General features: G+C 40.9%; 1 protein-coding gene and 1 long non-coding RNA gene across 7 annotated transcripts in view; one reads left to right on the plus strand and one right to left on the minus strand.

Moving 5' to 3' along the window:
* LOC111247748 (uncharacterized) overlaps window positions 1-23,613 on the minus strand; it is a 95,064-nt gene that overhangs the window by 28,046 nt on the left and 43,405 nt on the right. The gene's annotated exons all lie outside the window — the stretch shown is intronic.
* On the plus strand, window positions 2,074-22,832 carry LOC111247751 (uncharacterized). 6 transcript variants are annotated; one of them, XR_015319482.1, is made up of 5 exons: window positions 2,074-2,406; window positions 12,669-12,773; window positions 13,015-13,178; window positions 20,046-20,330; window positions 21,430-22,832. It is a non-coding gene; the product is annotated as an uncharacterized LOC111247751 (long non-coding RNA). The 6 variants fall into 6 exon arrangements; XR_015319485.1 differs by adding an exon at window positions 3,019-3,076 and having other exon boundaries at window positions 2,075-2,788; window positions 20,046-22,832; XR_015319479.1 differs by having other exon boundaries at window positions 20,046-22,832.

Consider the following 23,613-nt stretch of genomic DNA (forward strand, 5'->3'; position numbering starts at 1 on the left):
TAATGATAAAGTAAATGCACCTCGATTAATAGATAGATATTGAATAAGAGAACTGGGATAAATATATCAGCCGATAATAGGGGTGGAGAGTCGGTGGCTAATTTTAGATTTAGGCTGTACACTTTATGACGGCAATGCCGACGTCTGGCTACCCGTAATAAATTATTGCCAAAAAAAAAAACAACAATAATTATATGACATAACTATCATGTCTATCTACTAATCTTCCCTAAAACTCCCGCTTCTTCAGTTATCCTTATCCCGCTTCACCGCACGCGGTCTAATTTTGTTTTGTTATGAAAAATAGACACTGATAGTGATAGTAGTCGCTTGTAACTATTGTTGAAGAGGTGTAATCTATGTAGTTATTTACACGTTATACTCCACAGACATTGTCCAGTACTCGAAACGGCACGATTTTTTTTAAGCATCGTCTCTTCGGCCGTGCCATAATGCGATTCGATAATGTCGTATATCAGAGGGATGTGTAGGCTGCCGTTTCTTTGTCTCTGCTCGTCATTCGCTTCTTCTTAAAAAAACGGTCCCTTGGATTGAAGTCATCTGGCCTATTCCTCGTGATACTGATAACGCTACTACGACGTAACGAAGTATTACAATGTCGCTAGACAGAAATCGATATACGATTGTAGTTCTGTGTATTATAGTATGAGCCGTGGTAAATTCAACATAGAAGATGACGGATTACTGATTTGTTGTCACTGACGAAATAGGAAATAATATTGTGGTCCGATATGGAGAATAACTACCAACGAATCTAAGGATCGTTTCATAATGGAGATGAAATGAAGTAGTACATTAGCAACGAAACGTATATGCCAAAAGCTGATTAATGATTTGTTGTGATGAACATTTTGTAGACGGGGATATGGTGGCAAGACGGTAGATACTGCTGGTTCGGGCCTCGAACCTTCAGTGATCCGGCCTCAATTCTCAGAAAAGAAAGCCCACAACGCACCGGTTACGAGACGCCGTCGTGAGCCGCGCGTCGTAAAAAAAAGAATCACATTGCCCTTAAGCTAGCGTGACGTCAACTAGCGCATACTATGTACGTTATTGCAAATTCGTCAACGTCTCTCGTAGGCACCCTTCTCTTTTGTGGTGCGCTTATTAGCTAGTATCTTTATTTTGCTTTTTAAAAGCTAGACATTTTTAAGAGTTGTTCGTTCATGGTCGACCTAACCGAGTGACCTAGCTACGAAGGTATACACCGAGGCGCCTCATTGCACAATCAAAGTAAGACGTGATTTGGAAACACGTAAAAAAAGAGAGAAATAATTATTATTTTCAAAGCTCTCAAGACCATAACGTATGATCGTGTCACCAACAATGTTCATCCGAATGTTCATAGAAACGTATCCCAACTGAAGTTCCATTCAGTTGGAAGTGGTTGCTGATACCGTTAGTGATCAATGGAACGTTTCAAGAAATTAAGCAGAACACTTCACCTGATCTAGCAACAAATAACATAATAGATTATTGTGTGTTTGTCCTGACGTGTATCTCAGAGACGCGCTTACTTGTCTGTGCAATGAGATTCCCTGTATACCCCCGCAGCTAACGCAGAGGACGGAGCCGGTCAAGTGAACGATGACTATATACTAAGCAAAACGAGGCCATTATCTAGCAGAGCTTACCTATACCTATATCTAATACCAGTAATTGCAATCAAAATTTGATAGTATCTGAATGTGCAGGTAGGAATACCGGTAGCAATCGGAAGATGTAACGAACGAATCACTAAACCGCCATATCAATGATAACTGTAATTAATATTATGAATCGCTCGAAGCGACCAAGAGTGTACTGATACTGCCTCAACAATACAGGTAATCAGGTAGCATGCTCTGATAAAACCTGGGCACCGGACCAGGATTATAACAGAACTACGAACGCATCTACATCAGCACGATCTATGCAGATAAACGCTACTAACGATAAACGCCCGTATCGTCAACAAAACGTCACCGACCCTCATTTCGTTTCCCTTGCTATGCTGTTGTGTCCGTAGGCGCGTAAGTAGCAATCGACTTATCATCGAATCCTGTATCGTGAGAGTATTAGATTAGTTCCTGGCCCCTTTGCTGGAGCTGTGCTTGGGCAGCTATTCCTCTATTTTGTTATTTACCACCGGTAACGTTAGTGTTACGTATCGCCGCTATATCGGTGTATCGTTGAAATCGAGAGGTTATCATTGTCGTGGTCAGATAGCTTCGTTAGCAATGGTAGATAGTCGAAATGGTTGTACTAATCGTAACTCGATAGATGATTCAGCCATTACTGCTCGACCAACTGAGACAACCTGTAACAGGTGATATTTGTACCTGCGAGTGCACCAGTGACAGCAACGCTCTATTTGATTGTGTGTGTGCTATGGCATCGCCATTGGTAAGCCCTCAATCTGTGATTATACGCTAATGGCCGTTATGTGTGCCAATTAATTTGCGACTGGGTACCTGCTTTCACTGAAGCGTATACTACTATGAATACCATAGTACTGAGGGGGATGGAGATGGCAGGAAGTTGAAGTTAGGGACGGACTAGAGAGGGCCTGGCGGCACGACGCGAGCGGTAAAGGCGACGATTGTGCTTCAATTGGCCAACCAATAATGAATTTAGTGAAGTGACGGTGGATGATGCGATCTTACGGCACTATCGTCGCGATGTAGATTTGGTGGGCAATAAGAGGGTTACCCATGTACTGATCTGCTGATTCTCTGATCGCCGTGACTGCCGATATGGAGAAGAACAGGAACAGAAAAAATGAGTGGTACGATGTTTGTGATAACTGTTTTTGCTACTAGCACATTTTTGTCTGTTTATATTTACGTATATTAACGGTATGTATGATCACAACGATGCGGTCGTCGATAACGTATCATGGATAAGTCGCATGAAAACGTGGATGAAAAATGTTTACGCAAAAAAATCTAAGAAGATAATTTTCGTTTCGATGTTCTAACATATCGTTTTCTTCTGATATTTTCATCTCGCCGGCAGTCAATTAACGCATCTCGAAAAAAGTCACCGCGAAGATACTTTAAAAACTAACTCAAAGGCCAGTAAATGCAGAGAAGTTTAGAGCTTTCCGTTTCAGCAAATTCTGCTACGGCAGAAATTACGAAGGGAATATCTAATTAACTATATTATTCATTCAAAATAGAGAAAAGCCGATCTTGGCCCCTTACGTACGCAGTTACTGCATACGCAATGACTGTATTCACGTAGAGAGCACATATACAAAAGGGGTTCATTGTACTGTGTTGATTACCTGAGCGATGTACGTGTTCTCTTTGAGGTTTATAACGGTGAATTTGTAAGGCAACTAAACCTTACCAATATGCATGAATAAGGAACTTTGTCCAAGAAGGCAGTTCCACGCTGTCAAGGTACTGTTTGTTTTACGATGTTTTACTTATTAACAGGCAAATTAATTTTTTCGGAGAAACTATCGGCACGTTAGCGAACCTCTATTTTTAAATATTGTTAGTAGCGCATTACCATTGCAACTATCGTTATTATGAAACGATCTAAAACTGAGAGCATTCATTGCGTTATCATGTGCGCAATATTTATCTAACTGTTGTTTTTCTGGAACCGCTCTCATCTAACTTTGACACCTCTCTTTGTATCGTTCTTTTACTTGTCAGTGTATATTTATTCGAACTATTTTTGTCTTTACACGTTTTCCTATGAAGAAAATCATAAAACCTCATTTACATTTAAACTTATTAATACGGCTCTTCCTTACGCCCTGTCATCGCGCTACTTACGAATTAGTGTTTCCATATATGCGTCACATGCACATACCCGCACTGATATGTGCTCAGACTTATTCAGTCCGCAAACTTGCACACCTATATATATATATATATATATATATATATATATATATATATATATATATATATATATATATATATATATATACATACATACATACATATTGGTTGGCACTGAAGAAGAAAGCATGCTGATTCTCAATAGGCTTTCTTCCAGTCCCGGCCTTGTTACAACATTCCGAAATGTTCTTACAAACGTTTGTTGTGTGCTGCTGGCGGACCTCAGCCGTCCGATGCAATGCTAAGACGGTTCCCATCGTATAGCTTGAAGTACTTCTTTTTTGGCTTGTACAGGTCATATACAGTTTACCTATGACTATTGCTACTGTTAGGTTATAGCCTGCCGCAGCAGTCGTTACGACAGCATAGCTTACCATCTGCCGCTAATTTTATGAAGTCAGCTATAAGCGAGCACTCGCAGAGTAAGCGTATAGCGTGGTAAGGTGGCAAAAAGTACAATAATAGTGACTACTTACAAAAGTCACAGAACCTACTCGGGCTCTATTTTTAGCTACTGTTTTACTACGACAATTTCTGCTATTCACGCGCTGATCGCCGAATTGTTGCTGATGATTCGACCCGTGATACTGACGGCGACAGAAATAAAAGCGATCACCAACGCTTGCGGCATCCTTATTACCCCCGTATCCTCGTCGTTCACTCATTGTCCATTCATTTGTCTGCTCGTCCGAATCGTATCACCTGCTGGCTCTTTTTGCCGCCAATTTTCGTCTCTGCCTCCCTGTCTTTTTCCATCACTTCGATTTTTTGTCTCGCTTTTCATCTCTCTGTCTCCTGCGTTAAGCGACTCGATGATAGGACAAAGGTTACAGTGAAATCAACACGACCGATGATGTCAGGTCCGACGTGGACGAGAAAAGAAAAACGTCATCCGAAAAATGTTTGCTCTCCTCAGGGAAAGTAATCGCTCGAGGAAGCAATGGACGGCGACATTGGTCGCCGCAATCAAAACTAATGAAGGTTTTCTTGATGATCGTAACAGAGATCCGATACGGTAATGATTGATGACTGCGAACTGTCTTCTCTTTGCGCATCGAAGAAACAGAATGGCGAAGAGCGCTTTGCAAAATGGTGACGACAGCTAGCAGCACACGAGGTAACGACACCGACAGGACGCCGCTGAGGCGGTAGTCTCATTATTGTCGGTAAAAGCGATAACAGATCGGACACGAAGATGACGGCGATATCGAGTCGAATATTTAGAAGCGTACCAAAGGCGTTTCGACAAACGGGAAGCATCGGTGATTTTGACAAGAAAATATAGTTCGTTTTTATTTTTAGAAACCGGACACTTTTAAAAAGACTTTGCTGCGATGCGTTGGTTGTCAAATAACACGTGTTAGCGCCTTCGGCCTGCCGGCTCCTGCTGATGCTAGCGTTCTTCCCTCTTCGCCGTAATAAATTTAATGCCGCATTGTCAAAGCAATGGTCACGCTCTCAGGAGTCATAGTTTTGCTGTGTCATCCTCTTCAATGAAAGCCTATACGAACTCGATAACGGCGGGCATGGCGATACCGTGTCCCGTTATTATGTCGCATTAACAGTCAACTTGCCGTGCAAAAGCTGTCGTCCCTCGTCGGATCTGGTGCTATTCTACGCTATTTCTTGTGTCTGCTAGGACGTAATGGCTATACCGCTAACTCCTGTCTCTCGTTGACATTATTCAATACATTCGTCGTTGCTCGCTGCTTTTTTCACCAGGTCAGAAAATCGATGTCTCTGGATTCTCACTCAATTCAATAACGAAAATAACAATAATGGAACGACTGGAAGGGGAAGGGCAAATGCTGACTGGTTAACCATAACTATAATCCACTTCATGTGGTCCGTGTGTGTGACTAGGGAAGCTAAGAACAACCAGGTCTTGCCCAGTAAGCATGCAGCTACGAAGAAAGAGGCCGTACGGTTATATGGAACAAGCTAAATCGCAGACGGCCGCAAGCGACCAAGAAAAGTCAATCTGAAGATGATCTGCCAGTTCTGTGATCGCCACCGTGTCCAATCCGTTCGATGAGATACCTCGCTGTTGTCCAATCGACCACAACAGCTTCATGTTTCGGTCCCGCTATTTTTATGTTAGCTATGATTCACTCGGAATTTAGCCCACCTGGTTGTCCGCCCACATTTTTTCCGTCCGGCCGCCGGTCGTTTGTCGGTAGCCAGCCCTGACTGTTTACCTTTCTTACCTTTGAGTAAATGATACATAAAGGCGTTTGTGACGTGACAGGACGTGCCTGCTCAAGCTGTCAGTACCAGATACAGGTTCGTATGCAGGCACGACTGGCAGGAACAGAAAAAACGCAGTCCAAAGGACCTTAGTCACTGGTAATTGCACAATTCGTTTCGCAGCAAAAATATGTTTACTGCACGAAACCGGATCGGAATTGTGATTAAATAATGATACCTTCGGACAGGTGTCATCTAGGGAGTGAAGGCTTAATTTGCAAAAATTGAAGCTGACGCCACGTTGGGATCGTGTCTACCTCGTTGATAGCAGGGATAACCAGACTGGCGAAGCCGCACTGGCGGTGACCCCTGCTTATTTTATATGAAGCACGTATCGTGTTAAAGAATCCACCAGGGGATTTAGTTGGCATGTTGTCACGCATCTGCTTTACTCTGTTTTTTTCTTGAAAAAAATTCTTCTTCTTTTGCTTTAATGGGTAAAGCGTACTACGTTCACGTAACGACGTGCCCATTTGTACGCTGTCTGGTCGTCAGTCGTCATCAATATAGCCACCGCTGCAAGCCGTAACACTTGAGCGACAAACATGCGTCAAGCGAGACGCATGATTTATTAATTGAATTGAATAATCATCTTTGAATGAGCGGTACGCTGTGCTAAGGCAGACGTAAAAAGGTGACTTGTTCATAACATGCATGGTGGCGGTAAAGTACGGAAGCCTGACTCCGTAGTCCTAGTTTGTAGTGCGTCTATGATGATCTAATTAATTTACTTTGTAAGTATTTGATGATGCGCTTTAAGACAGCGTATTTTGCTTTTCAAACGAGTTATTGTTCGATATTAGTATAATATGCAGATCGGCGCCGCAGATTTATACTGCACCTTCTCATTAGCATCAAAAGATTGTAAGGCTCAAAAGTCGCTATTTGATCAGCCAGCAAAAACGGTCAAACGATTTTCTGTAAATTCAGATTTGAATTTTGCACGAATATTGCCTGGTAGTAAACGGTGGTGTCCTATCTACCTAACCTTAACCATAATCCAGCAGCTCTCCTACAAAAGTACAGACTCGCCTGGCTTTAAAAGCTGGTGCATCCCAGGCCAATGAATATGGCTGTCCTAAATGGAATGAGCAATGATTTGTTGAGACCTTATGCCAGTGGAAGATCTCAGTTACTCATTAAGAAATCAGACCTGCCTCGAGCACCATGCTCTGGGAATATGGTGTTTACGCCTATAATTAGATTGTGCGAATTGTGAAAGAGCTTTTCTGCCAGTCCTCGAAACTTCAGATGCGCAGAACGATGTGTCGAAATAAAAATTATCGTACAAGTAGCTAGTGCGCATCCTCTTCGATGTGCTGTTATAATAGCCATAAATATGCGGTTATTGCTCATCATTTGAATTTCAACGTTGACAAAACGTTATTGTGACATCAGATCACCGCACTGTCTTATAGGGTTGTTGCAGAAACCCTAAGTAAGTCCAGCAGGACCCACTCCAGCTAGATCTTTTAGTAAATCCTTGATGGCATGTTGGAGAGATAACTCCAAAGGCTCGTTCACAGAACGAAGATACTCAAAGATTCTAAAATGGACTTGGTCGCAAATAGGTATCTGTTCTCAAAACGTAGCGTAACGTTGTGTATACACAACAACAGCGGCTCTAGAAGAAGCAGAATTTTAAGCTACGATCTAAGTGTTTTAAGGCGGACGTAGGGTGAAAATCACACTCGCCTCTTACTCCACTTACTTCTTTAGTGACTTCATCAAACGTGAAATCATCCTAGAGCTGAAGTTGTGTTGTGTACGCAGTTGGTCTGGCTGTAGATTACGCTGATCCAGTAGGCATCGTTCAAGGGCTTTCTTCAACGGAGTATGTTACGCAGTTGGTGAAGATCGATGGGAACCTTCAACGCACCCAGCAGATATTGTTCAGGCTTAAATAGAATTCGAGAAACGGCTAAGATAAGGATATCATGTGCTACAAGACAGGTCTGCTTTTCTAGCAAGCTGCTGTACAGTCCCTATTATCTTGGTACAATAAGTCCTATTGTCTCGCTGCCGTTCTCTTTTTGCAGTTCTGTTATCGATCCGATTCAGTAGACTCTAGTCCATTACTTCGTCGGTATATTCCATCATTCTGTTTTATACCATACCATGCATATGATGGCTGTATGATGGTATAATATGACAGGTCAAATTAGTTACAGCAGAGTTGTTACAAATATATTTTTATATACTTCGTGTTCGACGCTACCTGTCGAGTGATTTAACATGGATTCGATCAGTAACTCCACTGTATTCCTCTGGCTAGGATAGTTTATCCTCCAGCCTGTAATGAGTCTCCTACTCCATTGTACAAAGTATCCTATGTTTCCATTACGACTAAACCATCGTTCTCCTATTTTTGACCTATCACGCCTTTGCGGTCACTCTTCTATTTTTAATTAAAAGCAGCCTTAACTTCCAGGATTCTATGCAAAATAATTTGTTTAAGAAGCAACAGGTAGGAATAGAATTTTGCAAACATTCTTCCTGCTGTTGCTTAGATGTACTTTCTGCTCGATTACAGAAAATAAGATAAATCGATATTTCGATGATATTACATTCAAGAATTAAGATTGATATAAACATCACCTGAACGTACAAGCCCTAACGTGCATGATTTTGTGACTATTACGCATGCCCGAATACGAAGCAGTCATTATACTGGACTATTGAAAAAAAATTTTTAATGTTGTTGAGAAAACTGCCGAATAAAGGTGTCGTCTCTTTCATATTTCTCATATTTACATCAAAGAGTAGGAAAGTTTTCTTTTGTGTCTGCTAGCGTGCATTTTTCTCATTTAGATTTAGTGCGAAAAATGCACGCATGAAGAAAAATGTAAAAATGGTACACATAAATCGTCGCTCGCCTAAGAATAAAGAAAAATTTCCCTAGCTGTATAATTTGCCCGTTGAGTTTGCAACTCCTGACGGCCGTAGCTCGTACATATGCCCCGTTCCCACTTTAAATCGAACACTTTTCAAAGCAACACCTTACGTAGGTAGCCAAATTAGATAGCTTTCAAGTTAATTTGGACACGTTCAAAATAAAATTGAACGCTTTTGAAATCGAAGTGAATTTCTTTATAGTCAAAATTGGCACTTTTTATATTATTCAAACCTGTATTATCACAATAACAATAATGAAATACAAATTTCTTTGAGTCGCCCCAGGCGACGGAACTTTTCACTCGTTCACCGAGGAATTCTTTTAAAAAGTTCTGGCAATTCGGAAATGATACGACGAAACATTGTCCATGGTCCGAAGTTACTATGACTAAGTTCGTAGTTCACAGAACGGACCGTATGCGGAGGAAATTTGGTACATCCTAAATGCCAGCAGACACACGACGGTTAGAAGGCGCCCTACGAGGCGATAATAAAACAGGTGTTAAATGAAACAGTTAAGAATCAGTCGTCAACGAGCAATGTCCACGAAAATTTAGGAACAGAAATAGAACTGAATTGTGCAAAGTAAAGTACACCCCCAACGTAATGGTAGATCTATCGATAGAAGCAGAACGATAAATTTATCACCGACGTTTAGAAGCTTAGTAGTAGTTTAGTTTAGAAGCTAATGAAGATAGCTCAGGAACGAGGCGCTGTCGAGTAAGGAAAGTCAGATCTAAGTAGAGCTAGGAGAAATTGTAACCATGCTATGATATTAAAAATATCTTGACTATGCATCTCCAGGAAGGAACGCTATGTACAGCCATAATGTAGCGTAAGTAAACGGGTACGTTCTAAGCAAACACTGGATTACTGTTTTGTCTTATTAGTCTCTATAAGCAAGCTACAAGAGACATTTTTATCGTCTTAGAGAAGGAACCTCAGTCAACCGGCGTCATCATTTAGTGTAGCATGTTGACTTCGTCCAGATGTCCTGCATTGTACTTCACCTTCTCAGAGACGTGTGATGATCTGATCTGAAACGATCCTATTCAAAATGAAAATGTCATGCTGCATACAAAACTAGCAGTAGAGGTAAAGATAATAAGATGTATAATTTGATTTTGAGACGTGCTATAGGCTAATCCAGACCCAACTTTTACACCCCGGTTTACAGACGACCTCTTGCGTTGAGATGATTCGATGCACGACCTCACAATATGTTCTAACATTACTTGCATATTTTTATCAACATTTACGTAGTCTGGTTTATTATGTAAACTGATTCATACACTATTTTTTCTTTTTCTTTATACACGAATGTTTTTTTTACCGCTATACAGCATACGATTGCAAAATACGCTATAGCACAACTTTATGAGTTAGAAAATCACTTGAAAACTGACATCACGTTACCTTATTACTTGCAGTCACTGCTTGGCATGAGGAGAACTTTATGGGCTACTTTTCTAAAAGAAAAACGGGTTTGTAAACTGTAGCCGCTGAACTCCTAATAAATGATAACAGGGACTCTTTCTCGATTAATATAGTTCGTTGCACCAAACCTATACACTGTACAGATGATAGACATTACGGATGAGGCGCAACACGGAGAAAACGCTTTACTAAAATGGATGGGATTTGGCCAGCCGGTAGATGCAAATTTACTAAAGTCTTTTATCGCGAAGTTTGGGTTGAGATAAGGACAAGATTGCCAGGAAAAACCGGCAACGTTTTCTATCCAGATGCTCTACGTAACAGGCTAGTTGAAGTAGAACGATGAACCACTGTCACCTTAACTGCTGGCCTAAAAAGAACAACTTTTCTGGATTTATTTTAAAGTAGTGGTTATTTCTAGTCCTTTTATTATAACAGGCTCGAGTAATCGCAGGAACCTGTTGATACGACAGTTTTTGCAGCTCTGAATAAGCTTACAGTTGTGTGCTGATAGCTGTTGATGACCGGCATAAAAGCTTATGGAACAAATAAAATGTAAAAACATTTTATCATCTCCATAGAAAATAACTAGCTAACTTGTAACCCGTATAAGTATTATACATCTATTGTTTTATATTTACTACTCCTTTGCTGGTGTTTTCTAATTCTCCGGTCGTCTAACGGATACATAGACAGAAAATGGGATGGTATTCAGATTTACATAACTCACGAACTGCAGTCGTGCCAACGCATCATATTGTTTTAAATTGGCCTATGGCTATGATTGGATCAGGGTTGTCGAGCTGCATCTGACGCCCACGGAGTTTAGGTTAGTTTTTCGACTCGTTCTTATAGAAATCGGGCATATTTTAAGTTCCATTTACTTAACTCATTGATAACGGTTACGCAGAATACAGGGATAGGTCGACCTGGAAGATCATACAAATAAGAGTACTGAGCTAGACCATTCAGTCAGGTAGAATTTGCTAGGGCCTTCTGGTTGTTTCATATATTTGAGTGCAACGACTTGTGCACGCAGCTCTGTTGCGTCTCTGAGATCCATTCATACGATCACGCGAAACTTCCTTCATAAGCGGCGTCTTCCGTAAATAAAGGCCTATTTGAAGAAAACTCAACTATGACCCACTTATGCCAAATTGTCAAAAAATTTATGAAAATATTATAAACAATTAAAAAGGAAAACAAACAAGCTTTAATGGTGCTCCAGAAGCAGAACCAATACCCTGATCGAAGTGTATAAAATATTTAAGTTCTCATTTAGTATAACATATACGACTATTTAGAAAAAGAAAAAGATAAAAAAAGTTTTGATGACGCTTCAAAAACACACTCAGTTGCCTTCAATTGGTTCAGTATTTTGAATAATCCTTATAAAAAATTATTTAAAAAATTCCTTGATTAAGTTTGAGGAATAGAATGACAACATTAGCCAGCCAGCTCTGTCAATTGCAGTGTCTAGTGAAAGTCGGCCTAACGCTAACAGGATTCGCCTTGGTCCCTCAGAAACTAGACTGCTGAATCAGACTGGTCAGATCAAGAGTACACTAGGCGCAGGGCAACGCCTGCGGATCCGTCTAGTCTCTGTACCTCTACTAGTGCAGAAGGATTGGGAAGCGGATTCATTTAAGCCAAATCGAATCTTTGATCTTGTTCAGAGACTTCATTCTCAATTTCCCCCATTTGAAAATCCCGCCGCATCAACAAGAGTTACAAACATGCAAGAGACCACTCCCAGCATCGTTCGCCCTGATATATTATCGAGTATAATATAAATCTGTAAGAATTGCGTTACATAAATAAGTGTGCACAACTCTTGTTGCGCGGAACACCGTATTTAAGTAGTGGCTATTAGGTTCTGTGTCGAGTAAGGTCATCATGTACTAACTAACCGCATTCGACGTTCTGTCTATTATAATTTCTACTTTCTTTACAAATAAGCTGCGTTTAACAACGATACGTCTCGGGGCTTGTCTAGTCTCTGTTTAATCATTCATAGTAATATGATCATTATCAGTATGTATTTTTATTGGTACCGCAGTGATTTTCTGCTGTTCTGACAAGCGGACTGCTCCAACTCAAAGTGCGTTCTACGTTAGTTTAATATGTTCATAGACCCCCGTTTCCTGATTCGCTGATTCCCATCAGTGTAAATATCTATCGGTCATTCTAAACAACCGAATTAACCACTTGTTCGTTTCATGTATGCAGGCAAACGACTACGTGCCTGTGCCTCCGAAAAAGCAAAGAACAAAAATAAACCTCTTCGATTATATGGAAAACTCATCCTCAGGAACCATTCAACTATATCAATCTGTAAATATTTTCAAAAATGCGTATCTAGATAAAAAAAGAAAAAAAAACCTTTTCCGTTGAGCAAAATCCCCGCTTCGATAACTCCTACCTTCTCTGTTGATACCTTCGAAACTAAAAAAAGCGAGGGAAAAATGTTTACGAACGATTTTCCCTACCTGCTTCATAGGACAGCCTAACACACAATCGGTCGGCCGACTTGAATACATCTAACCTCTATTTGTCGGTATGTGACACTTTACAGAGCGGAACGCCAGCATCATTAATTAGTCTGCAAGCACGTACATGTGCACGACAATAAAAAAAATATTGCAACCGACCTAGTAAATAAAGACAACGTGTGTGGGTGGGAAGGCAATTGACTGAACGCGCTATACTGCCTAAACACACGTTATCTGCTAATCCGAGGTAAGTTCAACTGGTAATAAATACAATTCTCCTATTACCATAGTGTCTGCCGTGTTTGTCATGCGTTGTTTGTATTTCAGCCACGTTTTACGTCCTGTGCCATTGGGTTCTTGTCAACTTTGCTTACTCAATGATATGCCAATCTTAATAAGCGTATCATTTGTTACGAAGTCCGAGAGAAGAACAAGCAAATCGGTTACGAAAGGAGAAGAGTCATGCGTTATCGAATACTGGCGATCTTTTTGACAGCAAATACATAGAGTAAATGATCCGTTTGAATTCCGTTCGATATATCGAGGCCATGTTTGAAGCGACAGCGCATTCAGTGACGACCAAAGGTGACAACTTTGCGCGTCATACGGCGTCCGTGGATCGATTCGCCAGTATTTAGTACATTATGAACGTTTTGCAGTCTCAGAAATTACATTGTTCGACTACATCTAGCTGTATCAAAACTGTAGACGACAGCTGAAGACTACCGGTGTCAATATAAAAAATCGATAGATGCATAACTGATTGCGAATATGTGTTCGGAGTGTGGTACCTGTTCTCGTTGTCGAATGTCCTGTTACTTTAGTACGTTTCAGTTTAACTATAGTGTGACTGTTTAAAACGAAGAGGATCCACAGCTATATAGTGTAACAGCTTGATTTTTTATTGACGAAGGCACAATTCGTATGGATCATTGTTCACTGTTAGTATCCCATCTAAGGGTGACCAAAGCGATCTTTGCAATGGTCCCGACTACTCTCTACTCCTACTGTCTCCTTAGCGCCACTTCTATACGTAGCCAGAGTAAACATTTTATTACAATCTATCTCTCAACGTGTATACATAGTGAAAGCTTCAACATCAAGATCAACAGAAACGTGAATTAGGTACCTGCGGCGTACGGACATCGTCATCCGCCGGTTCGCCCGTTATGTAAATATACATCCACTGAAAGCATCATCGTGAAATGGTAATTTTGGATGCGCGTACAGCCTGCAAAAAGCTGCGTATCTCAAATGCTCGCATTTTTTCTGCAGATTTAGTTCTTTCTCATAATATAAATAAAATCCACGAGAAATTGTGTCACAATAGAATCATGCGCTAATTATGGACACCCAAGACTAGTCGGTCTAATTTTTCAGGTTTGATAATTATGTATTTGACCGCGGCAACGGGCTAAAACCAAATAATATAAGAAACAACTTAATAACACAATAAAATACAATAAATATTATTGTTGTTTCGAACTTGCTTAAACTGTCTATGGCTGTCACTATAGTTTGCGGACCCATGCTTGCCGTTACTCAAGGTAGTAGTCAATCGCTTAAAAAAAAAAAATAGTTAATCCCTTAAAAATAAATGTAAAGTATAAAAGGCATGAACACGGTTACATAATGGGCTAATAATACTGTGTACAACGAATATAGAGCTGGCGACCTTCGCAATGATTTAAGTCTTAGGATCATAATCACAAACATACAAATCAAACGCTCGTTTTCTTATTATCCTTAATGATTCCCATAAGATAATATATGAAGAAAGGTTATTGTTTAAGGGAGAAATTTAGCACGGTAGGCGAACCAGAGGCCCATTTCAATTTGCATTTGTTCGACGGATGCCGTAAAAAAATTAGCTCTTGCTTAAGCGACGATATCAACGTAATCCACAGCACTGAAAAATTATACTACGTGATACCTTCATTTTCTTCCTAGCATAGTCTACATTAAAGGAAAAAGCTCGTGCGTCTTTAACGCACTCAGTAACCAGAGGGTTGGAGCTATTGTTGTTGCTGATCACACGAATTATGCAACCGAGCCCTTTGTCTTCTCTGCTAACCTTATCTTCTTTGTCGTACCAAGATAATGTTGAGCTTTGGCACTAGTTTTGAAATGTCGCCCAAGCACTACGATCCCTGACGGGAGACTGCTATCAGGGATTCAACTGACGGAAATCAACTACCTTACATGCAAAGAGGAAACCAATACAACGGCAAATATAAAGATTTTCAGACTGTAAGGATCTGAATGTCCAGCAGCTGTTCCTGGTTACATTAATCAAACTGAGTATCATGCATCCGTACGTGGTACCGAATTTATTAGTTCAATGTTTTTTTTTATTGTTCTTCCATCGGATTTCTCGTTTCGAGTTCTCGTGCGGTCTTTGCCCTTCCGATCGTAAGCACGCCTACGACGTCCGGCGCTTAGATGACTTCGTTTCTATTGCCCCTAAGGGTTCTCGGCGTTTCCGCGATCATTCTTCAGTGAAGGCATCGTAACCGGCTACTGACCTGTAGACTAAGAAGCATGTGGTGATGATGATTATACTACCAAAATCCTTCAAAATACTATGTTTAGTCAAATGAACTATCGGCGTCTTCTAACATTTTATCAACACGTTTACAATGAGAGCGCACACATTACACATACACGCGAATAGCTAGATAGACCTGCTACGTCTTTGACTACTGAAGATTTGCTGGGAATAGCGCGAAAGGAGAAACGCAGGGAAATTTTTGTTACTTCGTTAATGAGCTTTTGCTTTCAATGTTTTTGACGAAGAATCTGCTGAGCGTTTGACACTACAATTACTACGACTGCTGTTGTTGCCGCCGCTACGCTTACGTTTTGTCAGATGAATTAGCATTATACCAGCGATCGTAATGGTAAAACGTAGACTCACTTCATCGATTGAAATTAATTGAGGGTCAATATTTGCCAGCAGGCACGTCAGATAGATCTGACGCAATGGCTAAAACCCCCGCTTCTCACTAGTTGACCACTGTCCACGAGTGGAAGTGTCGATAACAAAAGATAGAGGAGAACCCGCTACGGGAACGAAGAACAACGAGGCAAAAAAACCATAAGTCCTAGTCGCATTACGCAGTAAAAGTGTCCTTTTTGCCATTCCTGTGGTTACTGCATGCTATTGCCATCATTGAAGTTTATCTAAATAGCACTACTGCTTTCAAGTCGTTGAGGTTTTACGGTTTCTGTTGAAGTGATTCGAGTGAAGCTGTTTTTTATTAATCGCACATATTTATTTAATAACGCACGATATATCAAAAAAAGGAAGTGCTTGCTAGATCCAGCCACCTTTCACATAACAATTCTAAAGTGCATGTAGATGTGATTTGCGTTCTGAATAGACGCTGCGGAAGGCGAGGCAGTTCCTGCTATAATCAATAGCTTAGCTTTAGGCAGCTTAGTCACTCTACAGGGAATTATACGTAGAAGTTATCCAAAAGTCACACGTCATCTTATTCTACTCGTTGACTTATGGCTGCTAGTAATTCTACTAGTAAGCCCAGCTTCAACGAGCCTGTGGGAATGCCTTTGTCAGAACTAGATCCCAACTTCGACACCATGGGAGGCGCAACCGTGGCACGCGTCGACACGAGAGCTGTGGGATCAGCGATTGGAGCGTGCCGTAGACCTGAGTAAGCCGATCGAGTCACAACGTCAGCAGGGGCATCATTCGTCCGCGATGGCGCGCCTTCTGCTAATTCCGTTGCTTGTTGCCCACTGCTCATATTCGTAAGTTGTTGTGCGTGCGCCCTTTCGAACTCTGCGACTTCCTGGTTTTTTCTATCGCCGCTTTTTCACAGTCATTTAAGAAGTTCGCTCGATCATTGTCGTCCTCCCACGTAGTCTGCTGCGCATCTAACCGCGCTGGGTTTCGTCTTTACTTTCGTTGGGCCGTAGCTTCAGCCAGTTACCTCACAACTGTTCGTTTCGCTTGCGGAGAGCGAGACGGGGTCACGAGCGGTTACACAGTTAAATCCCACCTCACGGTGGAAAATTGTCTGAAGGGGGCAGTTCGCGATGAATACGCTACTATTAGTTACTAGTACCAAGCCAAGACTCCGTATCTCAAAAAAAGTACTGACATAAATCGTTCGAAAGACGGAGATAATGTAGCGCTCATTTAAATTAGTTCAGCTGAGACAGTTGCGTCTCAAACTACGAACGTACGTGCGTGTGTATACTGCTTGAGAAAAAAATCAAAAAGCAGGTAGGTATTGACGTATAAAATATCCCATTTCAAATACTGAAGATGACGAGGATAAAACGTGTACGCTACTTTCACTTCGTCACACCTACCGTATAGTATTTGCGCCGGAGACTAAATATGGCTTTGTGTAGGGCGGCGATTACGTATTCTGGCGAAAAATACTAGCTCCTTTAAAGTCCGCTTTATGCTAATAGAAAAAAAAAAGCGTAATACACACATGTAACTGCATACTATTAAACAGAGGCGACAAATATAGCGGCAAACAAATTTGTCTACCACTATGTTTGAAACATGTCCGACGACCAAAGCAATCTTATTATTATTAGATATATATATATATATATGTGTGTTTTTTTTTCCATATTATAATACAACAATCATATGTTAAATTGTATAAATATGGTACATTGAAAAAAAAAAGCTGAAGAACAACTACAATTGTTCCGCTAAATACGCACAAATTTGCATGATCACGTCTAACATACGTACTCCAGGCTTAGCCGTACTTGTCGCAGATAGGTCGTCCACATGACTCTACGTATTCCTAGACAGACGTCAATCTCATTCCCACTTGAAACTTAATATTTACTAATTGTTCAATATGCAGCTAAACTACAACGGTCGATTTCTACTCAACAGTTACATACGGTAAGTTGAGCGCGTCTCCGAACGCCAGCAAAACGATGACAATATGCTTATCTTAGTACTCTAAATAGCAGCTTTGATAAGACCAACATTTCTACGTATATATCGTACAATTGGCCAGCCGTAGCCAACAAGCGAGCCTTTGTCACAGAATTTCAATTGATAAACGGAAATATCAAAGCTCGATTTACTGTTTTTGCGTGCTAACGTTTTTGCCATGGTGTTTATACAGTATCACTGCGAATGTAACAGCAGTGCCTTTGTTCGCTAGTATTGCTTAGGAATTAGTCGAGCCTTTCGAGTTTCTAATCTTTTCGTCCTTTTCTGTTTTGCTGCCGCTGCTGTTATCATACTTCAAGCAATAACAAATATATATCAAAGCAATCAGATAAGCCAAAGTAGTTTTAGAAACAACGAGGCGACAACGATAAGTAGCACGGTGACAGTGTTTCGAAGAATCGAGATTTCCATGAATAAATTTATGACTTGCACTCAAGGCCATAACGTATTCATTTGGCGTTTGGCAGTTTTTCGAAAATCCATGTATTATCTTAAACTTAGATTAGACGCTGTCTACCAGTCGGTTACGCTGGCTTCTCCGAGACGCGCACGCCTGCGCTTGAGAGGTCAGTTGCATATGGGGTTACGTAAGTGAATAGCGCAGTGTATAAGATTTATAAAAATACGGCACAAATTCGCGATAACGGTTCTATCCTCGTTATTGTCATATGGCTGCCGATCGTTGATCTTGGGGCGATTTCGTGAGAAACACATTTAAACACGCAACACATTCCCAGCACAAGATCGGACGACTGGACGAGATCTGAGGTCTGACGTCTGCCACGCCCTGAGCCAAATCGAATGGGGACCTAACGAAGTCATGTTTGTTATCGACTTCAAGTGTCGCTTAAACCTTACATGTTGATACCATAATTAATGTGGTTGGATTAAGTGATGTCCGTACTGATTTTTGACATTTGTCCAACAAATGGCTCTACGAATAGGGGAAGATGATGTTTACCCCATACACAGCCAGCCTCCGTGTAAGTGTGGCGCCTATACCAGTCTTATTTATAGATAAAACTATATGTATATAGAATGCGGTTTTGATCTAGTCATTTCAGCAAATGGACCGGTTGTTATTTGCCCTTGTATAACGGTTCCTCTCAGCGTCCAGTTCTCTCCTGCCGGATAGCATTCTGTTTTCTAGCGATGCGCGTTTTATCTAAAGATTTCAATAATCAAGCAATATTCCTCATCAATAACATACCTACTTTTGCTGTTTAATCAGATGCGTAAAATAACCAACTCGACATATATGTTAGCGATAGTGTCTTACTAGACGTTTGCCAGTACGTGGCCTTATTGTTTCCTACAATAAAAAAAAAAATATTGTATAATCAAGACAGCGGCTTAAGGTCTTACTAAAAAATATCGTCTCGTATTCGAACATTACTAGATCCATATGAAGAAAGACTCCTGCACACTTTTCTTGCGTTCTTGGACTGAGCAAATAACGTGTTTATAATCATAGAACCGAACACGTATTTCAGATACGCCGTTCTCTAACTGAGTAAGTGCCTCGCGATACTGATACCTGTCCACATTTCTATCGATGTATTACCGTATATAAAACTGACTGTTAAACAGGTAATATAATTTACACAAGGATAAAGCAGAACTATCCGTGGATCATCTCTAAAAATGTTTGGGTTTCAACAATCGGTTTTAGTATAAGAAAAATAGTGATTTTCAGAACGTAGGGATTTCCAAGCGAGTCAACTGGTCGTATCGTCGATGAAGTGCAAAAGCTGCGCTTTTGTCTTCATAAGCCCGTTCCTTACGGCCTGAAAAGGCCAAATAAATATCATATCGAAGCTTTGATTTTGAGTTTGGAAGCGCGAATCAAGCGACCCCGACATAAAACCAGCATTTTTGTTTTTTACAGATATATGCCTTACGCTTTACGATGCCAACGAAATCAGATTTCCTCACTCAGTGCCGTATGCTCTTACCGCTTTGGCGATTTACGTACTCTTCATAAACAAAATGAATTTTTATTATATATATATCTTTCCACGAACAAACTCATGTATGCTATATTCGGATAACGGGTGGTCATCTCATTTCCTACAGTTAATTATCGGGACAGCTTAGATAAGCGGAACGCAGTCAACTGAATCAGTTGTCATTTGGTAATCGTTCTTGTTTCTCTTGCAGCATCAGCTCTGACGACAAAGAATCGTCTTTGTTTGCACAGAGGGTCGAGCGGTGAAGCAGAGAGGTGGTCAATACGAATTCAGTTTTTCTGTTAAGTCGAAAGGATCGGTGAGGATGTTGGTAACGAACAAGCGTAATTGGTCACCAAAAAAAAGACTGAAAAGCAATAGCCACGGTCCAGCGCTAACAACAGTACCTATATGAGGGACACAATATTTCAGTCGAGGAGACCGGCGGTGGCGGCCGGTAACTTCGACGTGGATCCGAAAATGTGCTGTCGCGTAGGTAGGCAGAAAATGGAAAAGCTAACTCTGAAATCTGTTCCGCAAAGCACCGTCCTATTTTAGGCTAGCGTTCATTCTGTTTACGTCTCGTTCAACGACTGGCAACAAATAATTTTCAAAACGACGTCTGTGTTGACTAGTCATCGATTTAGGAAAGCAGTCATTTCTTTGGAAAAGATTGAAAAAGCATCGAAAATAAAGCAGCGTCATCCACCTTCTGATGCAAACGAGTGAAGTTCTGGCGGTAGTGACATTCACAATGTCCATTGTATGTACATAGCACTAAATTGAAAATTTTCTAAATGAATTGGTGAGCAGACGAAAGGCACGACGAACAGTTTATTAATGAGTATTTACTGAAAATAGGAAAGCGATCATAATAGCAGAATTCAACTTCATTCTTATAATTGTGTCGGCCAATACCTCTTCAACGCTAGCGAATTAACTTGGGATCTGTAATGTACGATGAGCCAAGTGCGAAGGCTTGCCATTTACAAGTTTGATGTAGAGCAAAAAAGAACCAAAGCTAACACGGTTCATTATTGCGACTGCTAATACTATTATTATTTCCACTAACAGAAGGCACTACGCATAGCAGCGATAACTAGATCGATATTGTTTTCCTTGTCATTGACAAAAGAACAACCTTTAACTATATCATGGACACTACGAGGTCACCACCGCAACGACTTTTCGCCGTTGCCTCTGGCCTAGCTTTTTTTTGTCTCGCCGGTGGCCCGGCCAGTATTTCCCGCAGTTTTATTGTCAAGCTACGTTCTAGCATCTGACAAACTGTTACGTTTGTATTGTGAATGTAACTGAAAAAGGTGGGATGGTAATTATTGATCTTCAGCTTTTTGTCGCATCCATCGACGGTCGCAGGTTCATCTCCGCCGTTTCAAATTCCGGTTATTTTTCAGTTTCCTCTCTGCAATCTCTCGCTTTATTCCAGGTTTCTCTTTTGCCAGTTACACATAGTACCCATATGGGAACGCATGTGCCGGCTAATATCCACCCCTTGGCCAACGTAAAGCCAGTAGTAGCGACATAATTAGATATGGCGCTAACATTTGTTTCTCTTGTCACTGCTGAAACATAAGGAGATGCGCTATACCGAAGCAAAATCAGAAAAACACATGACATATGAGAGCACGTGTCGTGCCTCCGCCCGATACGACCACCAGCGTCATCACGGGGATACTGCTGCTGCTGCTATCTTTCAAGTTACATCGGTGACTTCGGTGGCGAAACAGCATCAACCAGATAAAAACTCTTTTCATTCGTGTTGACATCTTTTCGTTGTTTTTCTCTGTTTTCCTCCTTTTTTTCGTGTTGCGGCCTCTCCTCTCAGTCTTTGGTTTTCAAGCGCTGCCGCCAAGCTAAAGTAACCGAAGTACTCAGCAAACCGACGGCTGTTGGCCGACGACGTCGTGACAACACCAATTGTGACGACTCCACTACTCTGTTTGTCTGGATCCGTCAGTAACTGCTACAATGATGGCCACATAGACACAACACAGACATCGCCGCCTTCGATAAGATAACATCGTCAGAAAACATAAAAATATAGAAAGAGAGAGAGAAACGACAACAACAAAGCGAAGGCAAAAAAAGCCAAAACGAAGACAAAAGTCAAAGATAACATCAGTGGTTAAGTGAACAAGTGAATGAAAAACGATTGGCTCTATTAGATTGACGGGGCGGTCAAGTTAGCGGAGCAAGTGCGTTTACGTCTGGTGCGTAAAATGCGTCCGCTCGTCCTGAACATACCCTGCCCAGCCCATCTGTGTATGTCTGTTGGGTATGCCCCCACTGGACGGATAGCCCTGGGTAACACGAGTCAACGAGTTTTGCTCGGGAGGCGCCGCTCCCCCTGGCGTCCATCGTTTGTGCTACGATCGTCTCTGATACCAATCCCGGGATGGCAGCACCTGCGAAAAGTCGAGAAGGAGGCACCGTGCCGCGACCGTTATCGTTGCTTTAATTTATGATAGTTTACATGGACCGCAGGCACAGTTTACTGCGGCTACTACTGGAGTTTCAACTGCTTCAGCTGGTGCCCGCGCAGACAAACACAGCATGTAGGCATAGCTTGTTATTACGCGGGGTACGTCGAACCGTTATTACATGGCAATAGCGGAACAATTATTGTCGTTGTAAAGGCGAGCTATCTAGAGGAAGCCATTGTGGAAGAATGAAGCATTGCTAATATTAGCGGATACATACCGGCTACTAAGAAACAACTTGCGCTGTCACTGCGACAAAAATTATCGTTCAAGACCCTAATAAGTACACACAGTAGAAATTTGAAAAGGCGGATGTTCTAGAAACTGCGTGTCAGGATGGATAATTGTTCCAAGTTTCACCTGAAGTTACGCCCTCTTATTGCGCCTGCCGATTAAAAATATATTTTTACCGTTTTTTTTTTGCAACATTTAGGAAACGTATTTCATGCAAAATAATGAATAAATAATAAATAAAAATACTGAAAAGGAATAAAAAATATTGAGTTGAATGAAGAATGTTGCGCTACAGCAAATCGAACCAGCAAGTGTTTGGCTTATTGATTATTAATTTATTCATTTTAGTGAATCGTCTTTCGAAGCATCTCGTTAGTTGCACGCCACGCTGATCTTCACACCGATATCATAACTTACCTATATAGCACAATAAATTAGTGAGGTTAAAAACTTATTTTGTTGAAACAGTAAAATCCATACTTTCGATTTAGCAGTGATTACTAATATGATTAGTGTTCTTATTAAAGCTTTTCCACTTTGGTATGAACGACTTCAGCTTTGTTAGTTCATGTTAAGCTAAGCTCAGATCTTCTATGCTACTTAGATACCGTAGTGTGCTAGATAAATGTAGGAGTAATCTCTATTTCAACGTTTCTATTTTCAATAAAATTAGCAGCAAAGCTACAACAAAGTTGTTCGCGCTACTCGACAGATGGCGAGGGATTTTTAGATTGTGTCATCTAACTATATAAATTCAGAAAGAAGCTTCCATTCGTCGCCGAGCTTTAGGGTCAAACATATGGACACTCTCATCCCTATTGATAAATAGGTGGAATCAAACTTGCCGATCTACGCTGTAACGCTTCCTTCAATTCAAGATCTGTCTAGCAGCCAGCGACCACATGTCTATATTTGAAAAATAATTAGTCATGATATATTCGTTATTTAATATATATTTAGTGCAGGTAAATAACTTGGACTGGTTACCCAAATATGTGTATACTCACACACGAAGAGCCCTGAAAATAATCAAATATTGACAAA

This window comes from Varroa destructor, unplaced genomic scaffold, assembly GCF_002443255.2.
Source record: "Varroa destructor unplaced genomic scaffold, Vdes_3.0 BEIS01000001.1, whole genome shotgun sequence".
NCBI classification, from domain to species: domain Eukaryota; kingdom Metazoa; phylum Arthropoda; class Arachnida; order Mesostigmata; family Varroidae; genus Varroa; species Varroa destructor.